Source organism: Lissotriton vulgaris, chromosome 8 (genome assembly GCF_964263255.1).
Source record: "Lissotriton vulgaris chromosome 8, aLisVul1.2, whole genome shotgun sequence".
Classification (NCBI taxonomy): Eukaryota; Metazoa; Chordata; class Amphibia; order Caudata; family Salamandridae; genus Lissotriton; species Lissotriton vulgaris.
In genome coordinates this window covers 153,384,498-153,400,110 of record NC_141696.1, presented here as the reverse complement: position 1 = coordinate 153,400,110, position 15,613 = coordinate 153,384,498, and the positions used below count along the sequence as shown (strand labels likewise).

Below are 15,613 nucleotides of genomic sequence, written 5' to 3'. Positions count from 1 at the left end.
TCTTAAGACTCTGCACTGTCAGGATGGCCGAGTGGTCTAAGGTGCTGTGTTTAGGCCGCAGTCTCCTCTGGAGGCGTGGGTTCGAATCCCACTTCTGACATGACTTTTGGAGATGTAATCTCCTTTTTCAGTTTAACATCTGATGGAAGTTGCATCTGTTGGTCTTCACCTAGGATGTGATTCCGTCCTCATCTAGTCAAGAGAGCTGGGGTTTCTCATATATTTCGGTTGTATAAAGTCTTGCTGACAAAGTGCAGTCCTTACTATATGAGCATAGGACCCATGTAAGAGCTCATCTGGAAGAGTCATGCTCTTGTATGCCCTGGCCAGACAGGCCATGCAAATATGGAAGAATGCCTAGCATCTGGTAGACAGTTGGACTCCAGCACACTTACGGCAATTTCCTCATGGCTGTGATCAGGGGCTGCTTAGATTTGCGTATTGCACCCTATGTTGTGACATTGAAATTCCTTGTTGAATTTGCTTTAGCTAGCCAAGAGGTGGCTGTTGACTCAATTTCAAAGCAGCTTTGGGCCTTTCAAGTGGCTGGTTAATAGCACTTTCTCTTTGTACGCCTTAAAGGTCTAAAGAGTTCTTCATAGGTACTGCTCTCTATGGATTGTTCAAATATCTGTTGGAAGTACTTATAATAGGATAAATAAATTGAGGGCATGCCTTTTCGGTACCCCACTTGCATGGCTGTCTGGCCTGTGGAAGGTTCTGAAAATGCAAGTCAGGATGGCCGAGTGGTCTAAGGCGCTGCGTTCAGGTCGCAGTCTCTTCTGGAGGCTTGGGTTCAAATCCCACTTCTGACAATTGTGTGTTTACTCTACTTTTTTCTTGAGAGAGAAAAAATCTGATCATTTCCCTCACATGGGCTTATATGGTTGTCTACTTGGAAAAGTGCAGTGAGTTTTTTTCTTGCTCTAGCCACTCATGACCTAAGATGTGTGCTTTTTTTGGTTCACAATATCTTTCCCTCTCTGTAGATGATCAAGCAAATGTGGTCAGGATGGCCGAGTGGTCTAAGGTGCTGCGTTAAGGCCGCAGTCTCTCCTGGAGGCGTGGGTTCGAATCCCACTTCTGACAAAACTTTAAGTCCATTTTGTCTCTGAGTTCTTTTAGAATCTCAGCTAAAAATTGGCAGTGCATATAATATCTGAATAAGTAACAAACTTCAGTTTCAACTGCAAATTAATTTGCCCAATTCTGTCTTCAAGCTCGTATAATATTCTTCTAGCACTCGTGGTGTTTTATGTGTTTTTTGGGGGGTGCTTAAAAAGTCCCTTTTTTTAATGAAATGGGTTACATTCAGTCTTGTGATATTTTTGGTTTCCAATAAGTAGATTGTTAATTTTATGTAACCTCATTTTCTAATGCTCCATTCAAGAGATGTTTCCACTATGAAATGCAGAGCAAGGGGAAAGAGCACAAGTGATAGAGCGTGTGAGTGAGAAGGGGTGTTGAGGAAGGAGAGAATGAAACAAAGACAGAGTGAGTGAACGGCAGGTAGGCCTAGAAGAGGAGACTAGAAGTGAAGGCGACATACTTTTCCATGCTTTTGACCTCCCACCCATCCCAAACCGACCACAAACGTACCATCTATGCAACGTTGGTATGCAGAAATTCACGCCTCAGCCAGTGAGGGTAAGTCCCAGGCCAGGGGCTAGAGAGCAAAAGACTGCATGTGCTCAGACGTTCCCTGCTAGGGACAGTTGATCTGAAACAAGGTCTGCTCTCTTGTATCCAGCAAGGATCTAGAAATCCTGCATGAATCTGCAAGGCACAATGACAGCATACATTTGCATAATATGCCCCACCTTCTGCCTTCCTACTTCCTGTGCAGTAGTTGTTTGTGTAGAGAGAGAGGTCGCAGGCAAGGTAATTTTGTGAGTAGGATACAGGACCCTAAATAGCTGGTGAGAGGTATGAGGTATTTTAAAAGCATAAAAATTGTACACCTGTGAAATAAAATCTTTCACATGTGATCTTCTGTGTTTATTGTCCTGTGCATAAAGTTGCACCTTGTGTTTGAAGGTTTAAATTATTTCAGGCTTGCATGGAGGCAGAAATTTCTGAGTGACTTTCATACATTTCTTAAGACTCTGCACTGTCAGGATGGCCGAGTGGTCTAAGGCGCTGTGTTTAGGCCGCAGTCTCCTCTGGAGGCGTGGGTTCGAATCCCACTTCTGACATGACTTTTGGAGATGTAATCTCCTTTTTCAGGTTAACATCTGATGGAAGTTGCATCTGTTGGTCTTCACCTGGGATGTGATTCCGTCCTCATCTAGTCAAGAGAGCTGGGGTTTCTCATATATTTCGGTTGTATAAAGTCTTGCTGACAAAGTGCAGTCCTTACTATATGAGCATAGGACCCATGTAAGAGCTCATCTGGAAGAGTCATGCTCTTGTATGCCCTGGCCAGACAGGCCATGCAAATATGGAAGAATGCCTAGCATCTGGTAGACAGTTGGACTCCAGCACACTTACGGCAATTTCCTCAGGGCTGTGATCAGGGGCTGCTTAGATTTGCGTATTCCACCCTATGTTGTGACATTGAAATTCCTTGTTGAATTTGCTTTAGCTAGCCAAGAGGTGGCTGTTGACTCAATTTCAAAGCAACTTTGGGCCTTTCAAGTGGCTGGTTAATAGCACTTTCTCTTTGTACGCCTTAAAGGTCTAAAGAGTTCTTCATAGGTACTGCTCTCTATGGATTGTTCAAAGATCTGTTGGAAGTACTTATAATAGGATAAATAAATTGAGGGCATGCCTTTTCGGTACCCCACTTGCATGGCTGTCTGGCCTGTGGAAGGTTCCACAAATGCAAGTCAGGATGGCCGAGTGGTCTAAGGCGCTGCGTTCAGGTCGCAGTCTCTTCTGGAGGCGTGGGTTCAAATCCCACTTCTGACAATTGTGTGTTTACTCTACTTTTTTCTTGGGAGAGAAAAAATCAGATCATTTCCCTCACATGGGCTTATATGGTTGTCTACTTGGAAAAGTGCAGTGAGTTTTTTTCTTGCTCTAGCCACTCATGACCTAAGTTGTGTGCTTTTTTTGGTTCACAATATCTTTCCCTCTCTGTAGATGATGAAGCAAATGTGGTCAGGATGGCCGAGTGGTCTAAGGAGCTGCGTTAAGTCCGCAGTCTCTCCTGGAGGCGTGGGTTCGAATCAGACTTCTGACAAAACTTTAAGTCCATTTTGTCTCTGAGTTCTTTTAGAATCTCAGCTAAAAATTAGCAGTGCATATAATATCTGAATAAGTAACAAACTTCAGTTTCAACTGCAAATTAATTTGCCCAATTCTGTCTTCAAGCTCGTATAATATTCTTCTAGCACTCGTGGTGTTTTCTGTGTTTTTTGGGGGGTGCTTAAAAAGTCCCTTTTATTAATGAAATGGGTTACATTCAGTCTTGTGATATTTTTGGTTTCCAATAAGTAGATTGTTAATTTTATGTAACCTCATTTTCTAATGCTCCATTCAAGAGATGTTTCCACTATGAAATGCAGAGCAAGGGGAAAGAGCACAAGTGATAGAGCGAGTGAGTGAGAAGGGGTGTTGAGGAAGGAGAGAATGAAACATAGACAGAGTGAGTGAACGGCAGGTAGGCCTAGAAGAGGAGACTAGAAGTGAAGGCGACATACTTTTCCATGCTGTTGACCTCCCACCCATCCCAAACCGACCACAAACGTACCATCTATGCAACGTTGGTATGCAGAAATTCACGCCTCAGCCAGTGAGGGTAAGTCCCAGGCCAGGGGCTAGAGAGCAAAAGACTGCATGTGCTCAGACGTTCCCTGCTAGGGACAGTTGATCTGAAACAAGGTCTGCTCTCTTGTATCCAGCAAGGATCTAGAAATCCTGCATGAATCTGCAAGGCACAATGACAGCATACATTTGCATAATATGCCCCACCTTCTGCCTTCCTACTTCCTGTGCAGTAGTTGTTTGTGTAGAGAGAGAGGTCGCAGGCAAGGTAATTTTGTGAGTAGGATACAGGACCCTAAATAGCTGGTGAGAGGTATGAGGTATTCTAAAAGCATAAAAATTGTACACCTGTGAAATGAAATGCTTTCACATGTGATCTTCTGTGTTTATTGTCCTGTGCATAAAGTTGCACCTTGTGTTTGAAGGTTTAAATTATTTCAGGCTTGCATGGAGGCAGAAATTTCTGAGTGACTTTTATACATTTCTTAAGACTCTGCACTGTCAGGATGGCCGAGTGGTCTAAGGCGCTGTGTTTAGGCCGCAGTCTCCTCTGGAGGCGTGGGTTCGAATCCCACTTCTGACATGACTTTTGGAGATGTAATCTCCTTTTTCAGGTTAACATCTGATGGAAGTTGCATCTGTTGGTCTTCACCTGGGATGTGATTCCGTCCTCATCTAGTCAAGAGAGCTGGGGTTTCTCATATATTTCGGTTGTATAAAGTCTTGCTGACAAAGTGCAGTCCTTACTATATGAGCATAGGACCCATGTAAGAGCTCATCTGGAAGAGTCATGCTCTTGTATGCCCTGGCCAGACAGGCCATGCAAATATGGAAGAATGCCTAGCATCTGGTAGACAGTTGGACTCCAGCACACTTACGGCAATTTCCTCAGGGCTGTGATCAGGGGCTGCTTAGATTTGCGTATTCCACCCTATGTTGTGACATTGAAATTCCTTGTTGAATTTGCTTTAGCTAGCCAAGAGGTGGCTGTTGACTCAATTTCAAAGCAGCTTTGGGCCTTTCAAGTGGCTGGTTAATAGCACTTTCTCTTTGTACGCCTTAAAGGTCTAAAGAGTTCTTCATAGGTACTGCTCTCTATGGATTGTTCAAAGATCTGTTGGAAGTACTTATAATAGGATAAATAAATTGAGGGCATGCCTTTTCGGTACCCCACTTGCATGGCTGTCTGGCCTGTGGAAGGTTCCACAAATGCAAGTCAGGATGGCCGAGTGGTCTAAGGCGCTGCGTTCAGGTCGCAGTCTCTTCTGGAGACGTGGGTTCAAATCCCACTTCTGACAATTGTGTGTTTACTCTACTTTTTTCTTGAGAGAGAAAAAATCAGATCTTTCCCTCACATGGGCTTATATGGTTGTCTACTTGGAAAAGTGCAGTGAGTTTTTTTCTTGCTCTAGCCACTCATGACCTAAGATGTGTGCTTTTTTTGGTTCACAATATCTTTCCCTCTCTGTAGATTATCAAGCACATGTGGTCAGGATGGCCGAGTGGTCTAAGGCGCTGCGTTAAGGCCGCAGTCTCTCCTGGAGGCGTGGGTTCGAATCCCACTTCTGACAAAACTTTAAGTCCATTTTGTCTCTGAGTTCTTTTAGAATCTCAGCTAAAAATTGGCAGTGCATATAATATCTGAATAAGTAACAAACTTCAGTTTCAACTGCAAATTAATTTGCCCAATTCTGTCTTCAAGCTCGTATAATATTCTTCTAGCACTCGTGGTGTTTTATGTGTTTTTTGGGGGGTGCTTAAAAAGTCCCTTTTATTAATGAAATGGGTTACATTCAGTCTTGTGATATTTTTGGTTTCCAATAAGTAGATTGTTAATTTTATGTAACCTCATTTTCTAATGCTCCATTCAAGAGATGTTTCCACTATGAAATGCAGAGCAAGGGGAAAGAGCACAAGTGATAGAGCGAGTGAGTGAGAAGGGGTGTTGAGGAAGGAGAGAATGAAACAAAGACAGAGTGAGTGAACGGCAGGTAGGCCTAGAAGAGGAGACTAGAAGTGAAGGCGACATACTTTTCCCTGCTTTTGACCTCCCACCCATCCCAAACCGACCACAAACGTACCATCTATGCAACGTTGGTATGCAGAAATTCACGCCTCAGCCAGTGAGGGTAAGTCCCAGGCCAGGGGCTAGAGAGCAAAAGACTGCATGTGCTCAGACGTTCCCTGCTAGGGACAGTTGATCTGAAACAAGGTCTGCTCTCTTGTATCCAGCAAGGATCTAGAAATCCTGCATGAATCTGCAAGGCACAATGACAGCATACATTTGCATAATATGCCCCACCTTCTGCCTTCCTACTTCCTGTGCAGTAGTTGTTTGTGTAGAGAGAGAGGTCGCAGGCAAGGTAATTTTGTGAGTAGGATACAGGACCCTAAATAGCTGGTGAGAGGTATGAGGTATTTTAAAAGCATAAAAATTGTACACCTGTGAAATGAAATGCTTTCACATGTGATCTTCTGTGTTTATTGTCCTGTGCATAAAGTTGCACCTTGTGTTTGAAGGTTTAAATTATTTCAGGCTTGCATGAGGCAGAAATTTCTGAGTGACTTTTATACATTTCTTAAGATTCTGCACTGTCGGGATGGCCGAGTGGTCTAAGGCGCTGTGTTTAGGCCGCAGTCTCCTCTGGAGGTGTGGGTTCGAATCCCACTTCTGACATGACTTTTGGAGATGTAATCTCCTTTTTCAGGTTAACATCTGATGGAAGTTGCATCTGTTGGTCTTCACCTGGGATGTGATTCCGTCCTCATCTAGTCAAGAGAGCTGGGGTTTCTCATATATTTCGGTTGTATAAAGTCTTGCTGACAAAGTGCAGTCCTTACTATATGAGCATAGGACCCATGTAAGAGCTCATCTGGAAGAGTCATGCTCTTGTATGCCCTGGCCAGACAGGCCATGCAAATATGGAAGAATGCCTAGCATCTGGTAGACAGTTGGACTCCAGCACACTTACGGCAATTTCCTCAGGGCTGTGATCAGGGGCTGCTTAGATTTGCGTATCCCACCCTATGTTGTGACATTGAAATTCCTTGTTGAATTTGCTTTAGCTAGCCAAGAGGTGGCTGTTGACTCAATTTCAAAGCAGCTTTGGGCCTTTCAAGTGGCTGGTTAATAGCACTTTCTCTTTGTACGCCTTAAAGGTCTAAATAGTTCTTCATAGGTACTGCTCTCTATGGATTGGTCATAGATCTGTTGGAAGTACTTATAATAGGATAAATAAATTGAGGGCATGCCTTTTCGGTACCCCACTTGCATGGCTGTCTGGCCTGTGGAAGGTTCCACAAATGCAAGTCAGGATGGCCGAGTGGTCTAAGGCGCTGCGTTCAGGTCGCAGTCTCTTCTGGAGGCGTGGGTTCAAATCCCACTTCTGACAATTGTGTGTTTACTCTACTTTTTTCTTGAGAGAGAAAAAATCAGATCATTTCCCTCACAATGGCTTATATGGTTGTCTGCTTGGAAAAGTGCAGTGAGTTTTTTTCTTGCTCTAGCCACTCATGACCTAAGATGTGTGCTTTTTTTGGTTCACAATATCTTTTCCTCTCTGTAGATGATCAAGCTAATGTGGTCAGGATGGCCGAGTGGTCTAAGGCGCTGCGTTAAGGCCGCAGTCTCTCCTGGAGGCGTGGGTTCGAATCCCACTTCTGACAAAACTTTAAGTCCATTTTGTCTCTGAGTTCTTTTAGAATCTCAGCTAAAAATTGGCAGTGCATATAATATCTGAATAAGTAACAAACTTCAGTTTCAACTGCAAATTAATTTGCCCAATTCTGTCTTCAAGCTCGTATAATATTCTTCTAGCACTCGTGGTGTTTTATGTGTTTTTTGGGGGGTGCTTAAAAAGTCCCTTTTATTAATGAAATGGGTTACATGCAGTCTTGTGATATTTTTGGTTTCCAATAAGTAGATTGTTAATTTTATGTAACCTCATTTTCTAATGCTCCATTCAAGAGATGTTTCCACTATGAAATGCAGAGCAAGGGGAAAGAGCACAAGTGATAGAGCGAGTGAGTGAGAAGGGGTGTTGAGGAAGGAGAGAATGAAACAAAGACAGAGTGAGTGAACGGCAGGTAGGCCTAGAAGAGGAGACTAGAAGTGAAGGCGACATACTTTTCCCTGCTTTTGACCTCCCACCCATCCCAAACCGACCACAAACGTACCATCTATGCAACGTTGGTATGCAGAAATTCACGCCTCAGCCAGTGAGGGTAAGTCCCAGGCCAGGGGCTAGAGAGCAAAAGACTGCATGTGCTCAGACGTTCCCTGCTAGGGACAGTTGATCTGAAACAAGGTCTGCTCTCTTGTATCCAGCAAGGATCTAGAAATCCTGCATGAATCTGCAAGGCACAATGACAGCATACATTTGCATAATATGCCCCACCTTCTGCCTTCCTACTTCCTGTGCAGTAGTTGTTTGTGTAGAGAGAGAGGTCGCAGGCAAGGTAATTTTGTGAGTAGGATACAGGACCCTAAATAGCTGGTGAGAGGTATGAGGTATTTTAAAAGCATAAAAATTGTACACCTGTGAAATGAAATGCTTTCACATGTGATCCTCTGTGTTTATTGTCCTGTGCATAAAGTTGCACCTTGTGTTTGAAGGTTTAAATTATTTCAGGCTTGCATGAGGCAGAAATTTCTGAGTGACTTTTATACATTTCTTAAGACTCTGCACTGTCAGGATGGCCGAGTGGTCTAAGGCGCTGTGTTTAGGCCGCAGTCTCCTCTGGAGGCGTGGGTTCGAATCCCACTTCTGACATGACTTTTGGAGATGTAATCTCCTTTTTCAGGTTAACATCTGATGGAAGTTGCATCTGTTGGTCTTCACCTGGGATGTGATTCCGTCCTCATCTAGTCAAGAGAGCTGGGGTTTCTCATATATTTCGGTTGTATAAAGTCTTGCTGACAAAGTGCAGTCCTTACTATATGAGCATAGGACCCATGTAAGAGCTCATCTGGAAGAGTCATGCTCTTGTATGCCCTGGCCAGACAGGCCATGCAAATATGGAAGAATGCCTAGCATCTGGTAGACAGTTGGACTCCAGCACACTTACGGCAATTTCCTCAGGGCTGTGATCAGGGGCTGCTTAGATTTGCGTATTCCACCCTATGTTGTGACGTTGAATTTGCTTTAGCTAGCCAAGAGGTGGCTGTTGACTCAATTTCAAAGCAGCTTTGGGCCTTTCAAGTGGCTGGTTAATAGCACTTTCTCTTTGTACGCCTTAAAGGTCTAAAGAGTTCTTCATAGGTACTGCTCTCTATGGATTGTTCAAAGATCTGTTGGAAGTACTTATAATAGGATAAATAAATTGAGGGCATGCCTTTTCGGTACCCCACTTGCATGGCTGTCTGGCCTGTGGAAGGTTCCACAAATGCAAGTCAGGATGGCCGAGTGGTCTAAGGCGCTGCATTCAGGTCGCAGTCTCTTCTGGAGGCGTGGGTTCAAATCCCACTTCTGACAATTGTGTGTTTACTCTACTTTTTTCTTGAGAGAGAAAAAATCTGATCATTTCCCTCACATGGGCTTATATGGTTGTCTACTTGGAAAAGTGCAGTGAGTTTTTTTCTTGCTCCAGCCACTCATGACCTAAGTTGTGTGCTTTTTTTGGTTCACAATATCTTTCCCTCTCTGTAGATGATCAAGCACATGTGGTCAGGATGGCTGAGTGGTCTAAGGCGCTGCGATAAGGCCGCAGTCTCTCCTGGAGGCGTGGGTTCGAATCCCACTTCTGACAAAACATTAAGTCCATTTTGTCTCTGAGTTCTTTTAGAATCTCAGCTAAAAATTGGCAGTGCATATAATATCTGAATAAGTAACAAACTTCAGTTTCAACTGCAAATTAATTTGCCCAATTCTGTCTTCAATCTCGTATAATATTCTTCTAGCACTCGTGGTGTTTTATGTGTTTTTTGGGGGGTGCTTAAAAAGTCCCTTTTATTAATGAAATGGGTTACATTCAGTCTTGTGATATTTTTGGTTTCCAATAAGTAGATTGTTAATTTTATGTAACCTCATTTTCTAATGCTCCATTCAAGAGATGTTTCCACTATGAAATGCAGAGCAAGGGGAAAGAGCACAAGTGATAGAGCGAGTGAGTGAGAAGGGGTGTTGAGGAAGGAGAGAATGAAACAAAGACAGAGTGAGTGAACGGCAGGTTGGCCTAGAAGAGGAGACTAGAAGTGAAGGCGACATACTTTTCCCTGCTTTTGACCTCCCACCCATCCCAAACCGACCACAAACGTACCATCTATGCAACGTTGGTATGCAGAAATTCACGCCTCAGCCAGTGAGGGTAAGTCCCAGGCCAGGGGCTAGAGAGCAAAAGACTGCATGTGCTCAGACGTTCCCTGCTAGGGACAGTTGATCTGAAACAAGGTCTGCTCTCTTGTATCCAGCAAGGATCTAGAAATCCTGCATGAATCTGCAAGGCACAATGACAGCATACATTTGCATAATATGCCCCACCTTCTGCCTTCCTACTTCCTGTGCAGTAGTTGTTTGTGTAGAGAGAGAGGTCGCAGCCAAGGTAATTTTGTGAGTAGGATACAGGAACCTAAATAGCTGGTGAGAGGTATGAGGTATTCTAAAAGCATAAAAATTGTACACCTGTGAAATGAAATGCTTTCACATGTGATCTTCTGTGTTTATTGTCCTGTGCATAAAGTTGCACCTTGTGTTTGAAGGTTTAAATTATTTCAGGCTTGCATGGAGGCAGAAATTTCTGAGTGACTTTTATACATTTCTTAAGACTCTGCACTGTCAGGATGGCCGAGTGGTCTAAGGTGCTGTGTTTAGGCCGCAGTCTCCTCTGGAGGCGTGGGTTCGAATCCCACTTCTGACATGACTTTTGGAGATGTAATCTCCTTTTTCAGGTTAACATCTGATGGAAGTTGCATCTGTTGGTCTTCACCTGGGATGTGATTCCGTCCTCATCTAGTCAAGAGAGCTGGGGTTTCTCATATATTTCGGTTGTATAAAGTCTTGCTGACAAAGTGCAGTCCTTACTATATGAGCATAGGACCCATGTAAGAGCTCATCTGGAAGAGTCATGCTCTTGTATGCCCTGGCAAGACAGGCCATGCAAATATGGAAGAATGCCTAGCATCTGGTAGACAGTTGGACTCCAGCACACTTACGGCAATTTCCTCAGGGCTGTGATCAGGGGCTGCTTAGATTTGCGTATTTCACCTTATGTTGTGACATTGAAATTCCTTGTTGAATTTGCTTTAGCTAGCCAAGAGGTGGCTGTTGACTCAATTTCAAAGCAGCTTTGTTCCGTTCAAGTGGCTGGTTAATAGCACTTTCTCTTTGTACGCCTTAAAGGTCTAAAGAGTTCTTCATAGGTACTGCTCTCTATGGATTGTTCAAAGATCTGTTGGAAGTACTTATAATAGGATAAATAAATTGAGGGCATGCCTTTTCGGTACCCCACTTGCATGGCTGTCTGGCCTGTGGAAGGTTCCACAAATGCAAGTCAGGATGGCCGAGTGGTCTAAGGCGCTGCGTTCAGGTCGCAGTCTCTTCTGGAGGCGTGGGTTCAAATCCCACTTCTGACAATTGTGTGTTTACTCTACTTTTTTCTTGAGAGAGAAAAAATCTGATCATTTCCCTCACATGGGCTTATATGGTTGTCTACTTGGAAAAGTGCAGTGAGTTTTTTTCTTGCTCTAGCCACTCATGACCTAAGATGTGTGCTTTTTTTGGTTCACAATATCTTTCCCTCTCTGTAGATGATCAAGCAAATGTGGTCAGGATGGCCGAGTGGTCTAAGGCGCTGCGTTAAGGCCGCAGTCTCTCCTGGAGGCGTGGGTTCGAATCCCACTTCTGACAAAACTTTAAGTCCATTTTGTCTCTGAGTTCTTTTAGAATCTCAGCTAAAAATTGGCAGTGCATATAATATCTGAATAAGTAACAAACTTCAGTTTCAACTGCAAATTAATTTGCCCAATTCTGTCTTCAAGCTCGTATAATATTCTTCTAGCACTCGTGGCGTTTTATGTGTTTTTTGGGGGGTGCTTAAAAAGTCCCTTTTATTAATGAAATGGGTTACATTCAGTCTTGTGATATTTTTGGTTTCCAATAAGTAGATTGTTAATTTTATGTAACCTCATTTTCTAATGCTCCATTCAAGAGATGTTTCCACTATGAAATGCAGAGCAAGGGGAAAGAGCACAAGTGATAGAGCGAGTGAGTGAGAAGGGGTGTTGAGGAAGGAGAGAATGAAACAAAGACAGAGTGAGTGAACGGCAGGTAGGCCTAGAAGAGGAGACTAGAAGTGAAGGCGACATACTTTTCCATGCTTTTGACCTCCCACCCATCCCAAACCGACCACAAACGTACCATCTATGCAACGTTGGTATGCAGAAATTCACGCCTCAGCCAGTGAGGGTAAGTCCCAGGCCAGGGGCTAGAGAGCAAAAGACTGCATGTGCTCAGACGTTCCCTGCTAGGGACAGTTGATCTGAAACAAGGTCTGCTCTCTTGTATCCAGCAAGGATCTAGAAATCCTGCATGAATCTGCAAGGCACAATGACAGCATACATTTGCATAATATGCCCCACCTTCTGCCTTCCTACTTCCTGTGCAGTAGTTGTTTGTGTAGAGAGAGAGGTCGCAGGCAAGGTAATTTTGTGAGTAGGATACAGGACCCTAAATAGCTGGTGAGAGGTATGAGGTATTTTAAAAGCATAAAAATTGTACACCTGTGAAATGAAATGCTTTCACAAGTGATCTTCTGTGTTTATTGTCCTGTGCATAAAGTTGCACCTTGTGTTTGAAGGTTTAAATTATTTCAGGCTTGCATGGAGGCAGAAATTTCTGAGTGACTTTTATACATTTCTTAAGACTCTGCACTGTCAGGATGGCCGAGTGGTCTAAGGCGCTGTGTTTAGGCCGCAGTCTCCTCTGGAGGCGTGGGTTCGAATCCCACTTCTGACATGACTTTTGGAGATGTAATCTCCTTTTTCAGTTTAACATCTGATGGAAGTTGCATCTGTTGGTCTTCACCTGGGATGTGATTCCGTCCTCATCTAGTCAAGAGAGCTGGGGTTTCTCATATATTTCGGTTGTATAAAGTCTTGCTGACAAAGTGCAGTCCTTACTATATGAGCATAGGACCCATGTAAGAGCTCATCTGGAAGAGTCATGCTCTTGTATGCCCTGGCCAGACAGGCCATGCAAATATGGAAGAATGCCTAGCATCTGGTAGACAGTTGGACTCCAGCACACTTACGGCAATTTCCTCAGGGCTGTGATCAGGGGCTGCTTAGATTTGCGTATTCCACCCTATGTTGTGACATTGAAATTCCTTGTTGAATTTGCTTTAGCTAGCCAAGAGGTGGCTGTTGACTCAATTTCAAAGCAGCTTTGGGCCTTTCAAGTGGCTGGTTAATAGCACTTTCTCTTTGTACGCCTTAAAGGTCTAAAGAGTTCTTCATAGGTACTGCTCTCTATGGATTGTTCAAAGATCTGTTGGAAGTACTTATAATAGGATAAATAAATTGAGGGCATGCCTTTTCGGTACCCCACTTGCATGGCTGTCTGGCCTGTGGAAGGTTCCGAAAATGCAAGTCAGGATGGCCGAGTGGTCTAAGGCGCTGCGTTCAGGTCGCAGTCTCTTCTGGAGGCGTGGGTTCAAATCCCACTTCTGACAATTGTGTGTTTACTCTTCTTTTTTCTTGGGAGAGAAAAAATCTGATCATTTCCCTCACATGGGCTTATATGGTTGTCTACTTGGAAAAGTGCAGTGAGTTTTTTTCTTGCTCTAGCCACTCATGACCTAAGATGTGTGCTTTTTTTGGTTCACAATATCTTTCCCTCTCTGTAGATGATCAAGCACATGTGGTCAGGATGGCCGAGTGGTCTAAGGCGCTGCGTTAAGGCCGCAGTCTCTCCTGGAGGCGTGGGTTCGAATCCCACTTCTGACAAAACTTTAAGTCCATTTTGTCTCTGAGTTCTTTTAGAATCTCAGCTAAAAATTGGCAGTGCATATAATATCTGAATAAGTAACAAACTTCAGTTTCAACTGCAAATTAATTTGCCCAATTCTGTCTTCAAGCTCGTATAATATTCTTCTAGCACTCGTGGTGTTTTATGTGTTTTTTGGGGGGTGCTTAAAAAGTCCCTTTTATTAATGAAATGGGTTACATTCAGTCTTGTGATATTTTTGGTTTCCAATAAGTAGATTGTTAATTTTATGTAACCTCATTTTCTAATGCTCCATTCAAGAGATGTTTCCACTATGAAATGCAGAGCAAGGGGAAAGAGCACAAGTGATAGAGCGAGTGAGTGAGAAGGGGTGTTGAGGAAGGAGAGAATGAAACAAAGACAGAGTGAGTGAACGGCAGGTTGGCCTAGAAGAGGAGACTTCAAGTGAAGGCGACATACTTTTCCCTGCTTTTGACCTCCCACCCATCCCAAACCGACCACAAACGTACCATCTATGCAACGTTGGTATGCAGAAATTCACGCCTCAGCCAGTGAGGGTAAGTCCCAGGCCAGGGGCTAGAGAGCAAAAGACTGCATGTGCTCAGACGTTCCCTGCTAGGGACAGTTGATCTGAAACAAGGTCTGCTCTCTTGTATCCAGCAAGGATCTAGAAATCCTGCATGAATCTGCAAGGCACAATGACAGCATACATTTGCATAATATGCCCCACCTTCTGCCTTCCTACTTCCTGTGCAGTAGTTGTTTGTGTAGAGAGAGAGGTCGCAGCCAAGGTAATTTTGTGAGTAGGATACAGGAACCTAAATAGCTGGTGAGAGGTATGAGGTATTCTAAAAGCATAAAAATTGTACACCTGTGAAATGAAATGCTTTCACATGTGATCTTCTGTGTTTATTGTCCTGTGCATAAAGTTGCACCTTGTGTTTGAAGGTTTAAATTATTTCAGGCTTGCATGGAGGCAGAAATTTCTGAGTGACTTTTATACATTTCTTAAGACTCTGCACTGTCAGGATGGCCGAGTGGTCTAAGGCGCTGTGTTTAGGCCGCAGTCTCCTCTGGAGGCGTGGGTTCGAATCCCACTTCTGACATGACTTTTGGAGATGTAATCTCCTTTTTCAGGTTAACATCTGATGGAAGTTGCATCTGTTGGTCTTCACCTGGGATGTGATTCCGTCCTCATCTAGTCAAGAGAGCTGGGGTTTCTCATATATTTCGGTTGTATAAAGTCTTGCTGACAAAGTGCAGTCCTTACTATATGAGCATAGGACCCATGTAAGAGCTCATCTGGAAGAGTCATGCTCTTGTATGCCCTGGCAAGACAGGCCATGCAAATATGGAAGAATGCCTAGCATCTGGTAGACAGTTGGACTCCAGCACACTTACGGCAATTTCCTCAGGGCTGTGATCAGGGGCTGCTTAGATTTGCGTATTTCACCTTATGTTGTGACATTGAAATTCCTTGTTGAATTTGCTTTAGCTAGCCAAGAGGTGGCTGTTGACTCAATTTCAAAGCAGCTTTGTTCCGTTCAAGTGGCTGGTTAATAGCACTTTCTCTTTGTACGCCTTAAAGGTCTAAAGAGTTCTTCATAGGTACTGCTCTCTATGGATTGTTCAAAGATCTGTTGGAAGTACTTATAATAGGATAAATAAATTGAGGGCATGCCTTTTCGGTACCCCACTTGCATGGCTGTCTGGCCTGTGGAAGGTTCCACAAATGCAAGTCAGGATGGCCGAGTGGTCTAAGGCGCTGCGTTCAGGTCGCAGTCTCTTCTGGAGGCGTGGGTTCAAATCCCACTTCTGACAATTGTGTGTTTACTCTACTTTTTTCTTGAGAGAGAAAAAATCTGATCATTTCCCTCACATGGGCTTATATGGTTATCTACTTGGAAAAGTGCAGTGAGTTTTTTTCTTGCTCTAGCCACTCATGACCTAAGATGTGTGCTTTT

General features: G+C 43.7%; 19 non-coding genes across 19 annotated transcripts; all 19 read left to right on the top strand.

Moving 5' to 3' along the window:
- The first annotated feature begins 17 nt into the window (after window positions 1-17).
- Window positions 18-100, top strand: TRNAL-UAG (transfer RNA leucine (anticodon UAG)). The gene has a single exon. It is a non-coding gene; the product is annotated as a tRNA-Leu (tRNA).
- A 906-nt stretch (window positions 101-1,006) lies between these two features.
- Window positions 1,007-1,089, top strand: TRNAL-AAG (transfer RNA leucine (anticodon AAG)). The gene has a single exon. It is a non-coding gene; the product is annotated as a tRNA-Leu (tRNA).
- A 1,023-nt stretch (window positions 1,090-2,112) lies between these two features.
- On the top strand, window positions 2,113-2,195 carry TRNAL-UAG (transfer RNA leucine (anticodon UAG)). Its single transcript has one exon. It is a non-coding gene; the product is annotated as a tRNA-Leu (tRNA).
- Window positions 2,196-2,827: 632 nt separating this feature from the next.
- On the top strand, window positions 2,828-2,910 carry TRNAL-CAG (transfer RNA leucine (anticodon CAG)). The gene has a single exon. It is a non-coding gene; the product is annotated as a tRNA-Leu (tRNA).
- Window positions 2,911-4,208: 1,298 nt separating this feature from the next.
- TRNAL-UAG (transfer RNA leucine (anticodon UAG)) lies at window positions 4,209-4,291 on the top strand. The gene has a single exon. It is a non-coding gene; the product is annotated as a tRNA-Leu (tRNA).
- A 632-nt stretch (window positions 4,292-4,923) lies between these two features.
- TRNAL-CAG (transfer RNA leucine (anticodon CAG)) lies at window positions 4,924-5,006 on the top strand. Its single transcript has one exon. It is a non-coding gene; the product is annotated as a tRNA-Leu (tRNA).
- Window positions 5,007-5,196: 190 nt separating this feature from the next.
- Window positions 5,197-5,279, top strand: TRNAL-AAG (transfer RNA leucine (anticodon AAG)). The gene has a single exon. It is a non-coding gene; the product is annotated as a tRNA-Leu (tRNA).
- Window positions 5,280-6,302: 1,023 nt separating this feature from the next.
- On the top strand, window positions 6,303-6,385 carry TRNAL-UAG (transfer RNA leucine (anticodon UAG)). The gene has a single exon. It is a non-coding gene; the product is annotated as a tRNA-Leu (tRNA).
- Window positions 6,386-7,017: 632 nt separating this feature from the next.
- TRNAL-CAG (transfer RNA leucine (anticodon CAG)) lies at window positions 7,018-7,100 on the top strand. Its single transcript has one exon. It is a non-coding gene; the product is annotated as a tRNA-Leu (tRNA).
- Window positions 7,101-7,291: 191 nt separating this feature from the next.
- Window positions 7,292-7,374, top strand: TRNAL-AAG (transfer RNA leucine (anticodon AAG)). The gene has a single exon. It is a non-coding gene; the product is annotated as a tRNA-Leu (tRNA).
- A 1,023-nt stretch (window positions 7,375-8,397) lies between these two features.
- Window positions 8,398-8,480, top strand: TRNAL-UAG (transfer RNA leucine (anticodon UAG)). Its single transcript has one exon. It is a non-coding gene; the product is annotated as a tRNA-Leu (tRNA).
- Window positions 8,481-10,480: 2,000 nt separating this feature from the next.
- TRNAL-UAG (transfer RNA leucine (anticodon UAG)) lies at window positions 10,481-10,563 on the top strand. Its single transcript has one exon. It is a non-coding gene; the product is annotated as a tRNA-Leu (tRNA).
- Window positions 10,564-11,195: 632 nt separating this feature from the next.
- TRNAL-CAG (transfer RNA leucine (anticodon CAG)) lies at window positions 11,196-11,278 on the top strand. Its single transcript has one exon. It is a non-coding gene; the product is annotated as a tRNA-Leu (tRNA).
- Window positions 11,279-11,469: 191 nt separating this feature from the next.
- TRNAL-AAG (transfer RNA leucine (anticodon AAG)) lies at window positions 11,470-11,552 on the top strand. The gene has a single exon. It is a non-coding gene; the product is annotated as a tRNA-Leu (tRNA).
- A 1,024-nt stretch (window positions 11,553-12,576) lies between these two features.
- Window positions 12,577-12,659, top strand: TRNAL-UAG (transfer RNA leucine (anticodon UAG)). Its single transcript has one exon. It is a non-coding gene; the product is annotated as a tRNA-Leu (tRNA).
- A 632-nt stretch (window positions 12,660-13,291) lies between these two features.
- TRNAL-CAG (transfer RNA leucine (anticodon CAG)) lies at window positions 13,292-13,374 on the top strand. The gene has a single exon. It is a non-coding gene; the product is annotated as a tRNA-Leu (tRNA).
- A 191-nt stretch (window positions 13,375-13,565) lies between these two features.
- On the top strand, window positions 13,566-13,648 carry TRNAL-AAG (transfer RNA leucine (anticodon AAG)). The gene has a single exon. It is a non-coding gene; the product is annotated as a tRNA-Leu (tRNA).
- A 1,024-nt stretch (window positions 13,649-14,672) lies between these two features.
- On the top strand, window positions 14,673-14,755 carry TRNAL-UAG (transfer RNA leucine (anticodon UAG)). The gene has a single exon. It is a non-coding gene; the product is annotated as a tRNA-Leu (tRNA).
- A 632-nt stretch (window positions 14,756-15,387) lies between these two features.
- TRNAL-CAG (transfer RNA leucine (anticodon CAG)) lies at window positions 15,388-15,470 on the top strand. Its single transcript has one exon. It is a non-coding gene; the product is annotated as a tRNA-Leu (tRNA).
- The last annotated feature ends 143 nt before the right edge of the window (window positions 15,471-15,613 follow it).